General features: G+C 35.6%; 1 long non-coding RNA gene across 1 annotated transcript; it reads right to left on the minus strand.

Moving 5' to 3' along the window:
• Positions 1-2,462: 2,462 nt before the first annotated feature.
• LOC110114961 lies at positions 2,463-7,484 on the minus strand. Its single transcript, XR_002305279.2, has 2 exons — positions 6,387-7,484; positions 2,463-2,801 (listed from the first exon to the last, which is right to left on the minus strand). It is a non-coding gene; the product is annotated as an uncharacterized LOC110114961 (long non-coding RNA).
• Between the last annotated feature and the right edge of the window lie 501 nt (positions 7,485-7,985).

Here is a 7,985-nt window from a genome sequence, read left to right on the forward strand (position 1 = left end):
CCGGACATGGTCGTATTTCAAATATAAGTTTTACTTCTTTTACAAGGGGCTAACAACGACAAAGTTTTTCATATAAATGATTTTAGTTTATATTATATTTAAAATACTCATAAATTTTAAATTCCTCCAACCAAATAGAGTTATTGGATTTATTTGTTGTCATATAGTATTTATAGTTAGAATATATAGTATTTATTCGTGTAATATTTTTTCATTATTAAGAATATTCTATTTTATATACTTCTTATATTTATTTATTGTCTTTATATAGTTAAATTCTTATTTGTTTAATAGCAATCAAATAAAGATTTATCCTTTTATAATTTATACTACTACAATAAATAAGAGCCATTCTCACGATAAAAATTGGCAGAGCAGAGCCGTGGAATTTCTATTAGTTTGTAATGGCTCAACGCTTAAATATTTTTTGGCAAGGATTTGCCGTTGGTTTCAAACCTTTATCCACTAGTTCTAAGTGATAGAATGCTTCGACACCTAGCCTGTTAGAAGCATGTAATTAGAAAAGATAAGTTTAGCTTCAGCCGTCAAAAGTACATTATTTATTTTCTTCTCAACTTTGCATAAAGTTGTGAATTATTGATCTTCTCAAATAAATGCTTTTTAGATGCAAGAAATAATATGTACAATTGTAAAAAGTTTGGAACCGCATAAATAAAACACTCTTTAAATTATTTTTCTGTTAATAAATTTTTTAATAAAAATAATTAAAAAAATTATTAACAGAAAAATAATTTTCTTAATTTTTTTATGTTTATTATAATTATATTTTCATAAGAAAAAATAAATAACCAAGAAAATTATGAAGCGTTGCGACCCTAGGCTATGAAAGGTCGGGGTATTGAACAAAAAAAAAGGGTAACACCACAAAATTAAGAAAATTTTCATAAGAACCCAAACCCATTTTATAAAAATAATTATAAATTTATTAAAAGCCAAAATAATTTTCTTAAATTTTTTGTATGTATATTATAATTATCATAAAACCATTATAAATAATTTAGTTATTTTGAATTTTTTTAAGTTTATATTTTAAAATCACATTATATATATTTTAAATAAATTATATTAAATATATTAATTATTTTTATCTTTTAATATATTAACTATTTTAAATAGTAGTTACTATCTGCATTAATATAAATATAAAATATCTCACATATTTATATATTTTGCAAAGGTGGCCTGGTGGTTTGGTGGAGAGCAGAAGTTCAGAAGGGCGGGGGTTCGAACCTCTACGTGCATGCGTTGCGGGGGCGGATCACGCGGGTCACGGGTTGAGCCAGACGGGTCACGAGCTGAGCCAAACGGAGTCACGGGTCACGATTCAAGGGCTGGTTAGACCAGTTGGCTGGACAGCAAGGGTGGGGGTTGGGGGCTTCAACGGACAAATTTTTTTTTTCTTTTTTCTTTTAATTTCTGGCACAGTTTATTTTCACCGGAAATATTTCCGACAAATTTTTCGCAGGAATTTCGCTGAAAATTTTTCCGGTGGAAAGTTTTGCGCCGATAAAACTTTTCTGACGCGCGTCAAGTTGGCGTAAATATTTCCGTTGGAAATACTAATTTCCGGCGGATTTTGACCATTTTCCAACGAAAAATTGACGCCGGAAATTGATATTTTTCCTGTAGTAAACAGCTAAAAGTATTCATCTAAATTGAATAATTATTTTGGTTGCAAATTTAAAAGGTCTATGCATAAGATAAAGAAAGTTGCTACCAATGGTATTTAAAGTTTCAGAATTTTACATTTCATTTTGTTTTGTGAAGAATCTGACGGATCAATGCATGTACCATAAGATTTGGGGGAATTTTTTTTTTTTTTTTTTTAGCCTTATATGTAGATGATATATTTTTTGACTAGCTACTTCGATTTGTTTTGGTTTGATCCATGATGTGAAATAGTCTTTCTAACAAAATTTTGATAACAAAAGCAAGGGTGATGTCACTTATGCTATTGGTATAAAAATCCAAAATGACAGATACCAAAGCATAAAGGAATCCTATATAAACAAAATAAGAAATATATATCAATAAAATTTTTGAGTGATTTTAAATGTGAAATTGCTTACCAAATGTGACACATTTAATTTAAACCAATATCCAAGAAATCAACTGAAACATTAGCAGGCGCAAAGAGAATCATTTGGTACGTATTTTAAGTGACAAAAGACTACATGCTTATCCCTAAGAAATATAAAAAATATTGAATTTCTCTTATACCTTTTATTATGTGATGTTTTTGTTTTTTTCACTGATCATATTTTGTAGAGTTGGGAAGATCTTTTGGTTTTGTTGTTCAGCTTTCTCTTTTGCAACTTTTGCACTGGTTTATATCCCCATTTGTTAGTCGTTTGTAATATTATTTTTCAATTTATATAAAATTTGGCTATGCATCTAACTTCCCACCAAAAAAAGTTTCTTGATTTGGAAACCTCTTTCACTTGGCGTATGCAATCTTTCTTTCTGTCATTTTTTATTGATTTCAACAATTAGAAAATATCAAGTAAAACTGCCTACGCTCATTGGTTCGATTTCCAGCAACTTCTATTCTTCAGATATCTACAATTTTTTATACGCACATCCAATGCAAATACAATAAATTTAACAATTAAAATAACCAACAAAAATTGTTAAATGGAAAGCACAACTTACATTGAATTCCGCAGCAGGTTCCATCCTCTTCTTCTTAGCAAACATATTACCATAAAATTTTGCTTCCAGCTTCTTGTTAGACCCCTTCCATTTTCTCCTTCAAGGTCCTGTATTTAAGATTTACATCCCTGACAGATGTAACACCACATCATTAAGAAAAATATTCATAAGAAATGAATCAGCATCATGAATGCCACAACAACTAATCCTCGACAAATACAAAACTTGGCTCTAAAGCTATGCTTAATAAATCAATCATTCCCTCTCATCAGCCATTCTAATATTAATGTTCCTCATGCCTTCAACATTAACTAGTGCAACCATCTTGAAGGCCCATCATTTAACTTCTTTGCATAAAATTTTGCTCACACAGGTAGAAGAATCATTCAATCAATTAAACCAATCTAATTCTCATTCTACTTGCTTCATGAACTTAATGATCATAAATTTTTTAATAAATAATATTTATTGAAAAAAATAATTAGATAAAAATTTTATAAAATCTCAAGTCAAAACAAAAGTCAATTTAAAGAAAAGAAAAAGAAAAATTAAACGGCTGTTAAACATATCATTATTCGCAAACGGCTCTGTTCAAATTAAAAATATTCGACTCAACTATGAAAAGGGTAATCAAATTTAAATAAAATTTTGAACATATTTTAGTAATGAGCTAAACACAAATAAAATATGTTCAATCAAGATCAGCTCATTAACAGTTCAAATTATATGAATGTCAAAAAATATCGCAACAGGTTAAGAAGAAAAAACATGGGCAGTATCAACACTCCAAAGCGAGAAGAAAACCATAGCAACGTATTGGAACATCATAATTTCACAAAAGTATGTTTCATTTGAAGAATTCAAACATCAAGCTAGTAATTTGTTCAAGAACAAATAAGAAAGAGGATGGATAACTCAAAACTATGATATTCAACTCATGAAAGCAAGGCATAAATTGCGAAATTACATTTCATTTCTCAGCATTCCTTTCATCCAAGCAGTCAGCTAGCATGCATGGAACAACATATGGACAACAAAACTAGTCAGATACATAATGATGATGCAGGCCAAAAATGAGCATCTATTTCATAGATCTTAAATATGAATATCAATGTCTTATTGAGCTTTATTATTAACATCACGAAGAAAGAATATGCAGATAATTAGTTGATAATTCACGGAGGAAAGAATCTAAAAAGATGAACAATAAACATCAACCTCAAGAAACAATGCCGGTTTTCAGAAGAAAAAAATGCCGGTTTTCAGAAAAAGAAAGCTTTCATATTGTTTATGGAAACTAGAAAAAACACTAAGAAGTCTACTTCAATAGTGTAGCGTCCTAAAATATTCGCGGTGGTAGAGAGTGATATAATTTAGCGTCTTAATTTTCTATGAAGATCCAGCACACAAACAGGAAAAAATAATATGGTTATAGCATTTATAAGAGACAACAAAATTTTTATTTGGAAAATCCTAAGAGGAGAAAAATCACAAGGCCTAGCCCGATTTGAATTAATCCATTAGTGCTAACAATTGATTACAAATGAGGCCCTTCTTTAGGAGGAAGGTCATTGCTCGAAGTTGCAAAAATACATCATATATAGTGCATTATATGGTAGAAGTTGGAAGAATCAATGTTGATATGTTCGTTTGAGCGGCAGGACTATAGTCAGCGAGCGATGTAGGTCCGATGGACTGTAGTCGATGGGCGACAAGGATCAGGAGGACTGTAGTCAATGAGCGACAAAGATTGGGATGATTGTAGCAGGCGGGAGACAGAGGTCAGGATAATAGTAATCGGTGGATAACAGAGGTCAGAAGGATTGTAGTAAACGGGCGACGGAGGTCGGAAGATCTGTAGTCGGCAAAGGACGGAGGTCAGAAGGACTGTAGTCGGCGAGCGACGGAGATATGGAGGACCTTATTCGGTGGACGACGAAGGTTCGAAAGATTATATTCAGTAGAAGGATCGTAGTCGACCGATGTCGGTGGTCAGAAGGACCGTAGTTGATGATGGTTGTTGGAAGAACCATAGTCGGTGGGCGATAGTGGTTAGAAGGATCATAGTTGGCAGCAACGATGGTCGAAAAGACCATAGGTGATCGACAGGCGACGCTGGAATTCCGACGGCGCTCAGGAAGAACTTTGGTGATGGTCAACTGACGGGCGGAAATCCAACAACGGTCGACAGATTGGCGAAAGTCCGATGGTGGTCGGGAAGAAGTCCGGCAGTAATCGGCAAACTAGCAAAAGTCCGGTGATAATAGAGATGAAATACAGCGATTGTTGTCAGACTGGAGGAAGTTTGACGGTGGTCGGTGGACTGGCAGATGTCTGACATTGGTCGATGGATTGGCGGATGTCCGGTGATGGTTGAGATAAACAACAGCTATGGTTGGCGGATGCGCAGAAGCTCGGCAGTGGTCGGTGGACTTGCAGAAGTCCATTGTTGGTTGGGAAAAACTCCGACAGTGATCGGAAGGAACTCCGAATGTGGTCGGAAAGAACTCCGGCGGAAATCAAGAGGAACTCTGGGGGTGGTCGACATGAACTCCATCTGCGGTCGGAAGGAACTCCGTCAGTTGTTGGTAAGAACTCCGACGATGGTTGGGAGGAACTTAGGCAGAGGTCGAGAGGAACACCGGCAGTGGTCGGCATGAACTCCGACGGTTATCAGTATCAAGAGAACTCTCAAACTCCTCCCTTCCTTTCCTTCTTCTCCCCTCGATCCTTTCCCCCTCTTATGAGAAGAATGGAGGTTATTTATAGTTTGTTGAGAGTAACATGGCTTGTAAATATGGGGATGATCATGGTCAAGATGGGAGTGGTTTGAATAGACTGCTAATATTGATCCCCATGATCGTGGACTGTTTAATGATTATTTGAATGTCTTAATGACATCGGAATTCAATGATCCTGGGCTGATTGGATTCCTCTCGTCATGCCGCTTGATTCGACTATTAGCATGTCATGTTTGGAAACCATTTGTTAATTCAGGTTATGATTTGAACCATTCAAATGCGCTTTGGGTCTTTGATTTGGACTCATTTGGGCTCGGATTGAGTTGAAGTTGGTGTCGTTGGATTCGTAATTTTGAGATGTTCAGTTCAATTGTAAGTTTGCTTAAATCAAAATTTATATGGTCTCCAATTTAATTTTTTATGTTTCCAACTTGATTTTGCCTCAAGATTCATTCCTGATCAAGTTAATTTTTTACTGATATATCAAATAGGATATAGTCTGCCAAATTATTTGAATGTAAGAAATCCAAACCTTACAACATTGCTCATATGCAGAATCTATCAGTCATCCATGAGTAAACTTTTAAAGCACATAAGATGAGAATTCTCTTTCATACTATACACTAAAAGAAAGTGGCGTATGACATCCAAAATATTTAACTCCTTGGTCACATACAGAAAGGAGAATTTATAAAGAAAATTGCAGCATATTTAATGAAATAGACCTACCTAATAAGCACTAGATGAGCACTTGTATATAGCAACAATAATGTTTATTGATTTATTCATTTCAGCACAATCACCAACATATATATGATTTTAAACCTTCTTCAAGCACACAACGTATCATGCTAATTAAAAGACCAATACCCAACCCACATAAACGTATTTTATATAAATCAAGATCATAAAATTCTACTATCATAAATTAACAAAATTGTAAAGATAGCACATCTTCGAATATATCTAAACCTGTTCAATCTCAATTGGAATCACCTCTGATGTAGGCGACTACATAGCCCAATTCACCACCAACGACCTGCACACTGGACAATTTCGTCGCCGCCGTAGCCAAAGATCCACACAAGGTGAATGAAATAAATGCCTACACTCTGGCAGAAGCCTCAATGTTGTGTCCTCCCCCTCATTCTCCTCATAGTCGACAAGACAGATAGAACAGCAATTGGCGTTGACTCTTGGCTTCAACATAGGTGAGTGTAGGCCAAATCCTGAGCAAAGTGTTGTCCATCTCCATCTCGGCATTGTGTTCGGGTTGAAGGGGAGGGACAACAATCGAGTAATTTCAGACTAAGTAGGCGATATAGGTAATGGTAGTGACAAGGAAAAGGGTGGCGATGACGATGGCGATGGAGTAAATCATCGTGGAGTGTGTACGATTTAGCAGATGCAGGCAGCTGTTGGCGGAGACCGTTTCACGAGCACTTGCTCGATTTACGGATAGGCAACGAGGGATGAGGACGGTCCCAGCTGGGTTGATGGTTTGTGAGGGAGGAAGTTGCGATAGAAGTGTGGGTGTGCGGTGGCTGACAGGCGATGGCGGTTGCTGGAATAGGAACAGGTCGGTGTTGAGCTACAGGCTGGACGTCGAGTCCGCCGGCAGATGGTTGGAGGGTGTAGCTAATAGCATTCTCGTGTATCAAGCCTTTCTAGCGCCTCTTTTCTTGACCTGATAGGGCAAATTGGTAGGAATGATCGTGCAGGAGGTTGTTGGAGATGCAGGATAGGTAAGAGGAGGGGGGATCAAAGCATTCGGCCACGCTGCTTGCCGAAGTCGATGACACGGTCCCTCGTCAGGAAGTTGAAGTAGGCGGCGGAGATTAAACGGCTTTGGGAGGATTAGGTTGGTCGTAGAGAGGAGAGGATGTGGGATGAGCTTGGGAGAGGAGAAGACACCGACGGAGCCACGGAGGCCGAGGGCACGCACTAGGGGTGGGTGGTCCATTGCAGCCAAGAATCGAAGAGCCCTGCAGAGAGAGAGAGCAGGGTAAGAAGTGTCGGACGTCTGGCTTTGTAGAGTGAAGAGAAAGGGTATGCCCTACATCGCGCTCATGTGCTCTCCTAAGCAGAAAAATCTTAACGTGTGAAACACCTTGTATAAATTAATAGTTGTTAAGGCTTGACAGGTAACTCAGTTCTTCAATTTAGATTATTTCATATGATCAAATTCTTTATTTTTTTATTTTGTTCCTAGTTTTAATGTTATCTTATAAATTATCAATTTTGACTTGTGTTATTATTATTTAAAGAATTCAATTTAGCAACATGTAAATGTTATTTTTTTCAGTTCGTATTTAATTATTTTTTTCCAGCATAGACATTAGTTTTTGATCTTGTTGTACGTAAAAGTTTCCTAATATGATAAGGTAAGTGTTAGATTTTATTTAAACTAAACAATATCAAAGTTAGTTTAGGAAATTAAATATTGATAATGAAATTTACATAAATTAACTTTGATATTGTTTAGAAATTTAATTAAATATTGATAATGAATATTTACCTAAACTAACTTTGAAATTAAATATTGATAATGAATATTTACCTAAATATTGA

This window comes from Dendrobium catenatum, unplaced genomic scaffold (assembly GCF_001605985.2).
Source record: "Dendrobium catenatum unplaced genomic scaffold, ASM160598v2 fragScaff_scaffold_211, whole genome shotgun sequence".
NCBI classification, from domain to species: domain Eukaryota; kingdom Viridiplantae; phylum Streptophyta; class Magnoliopsida; order Asparagales; family Orchidaceae; genus Dendrobium; species Dendrobium catenatum.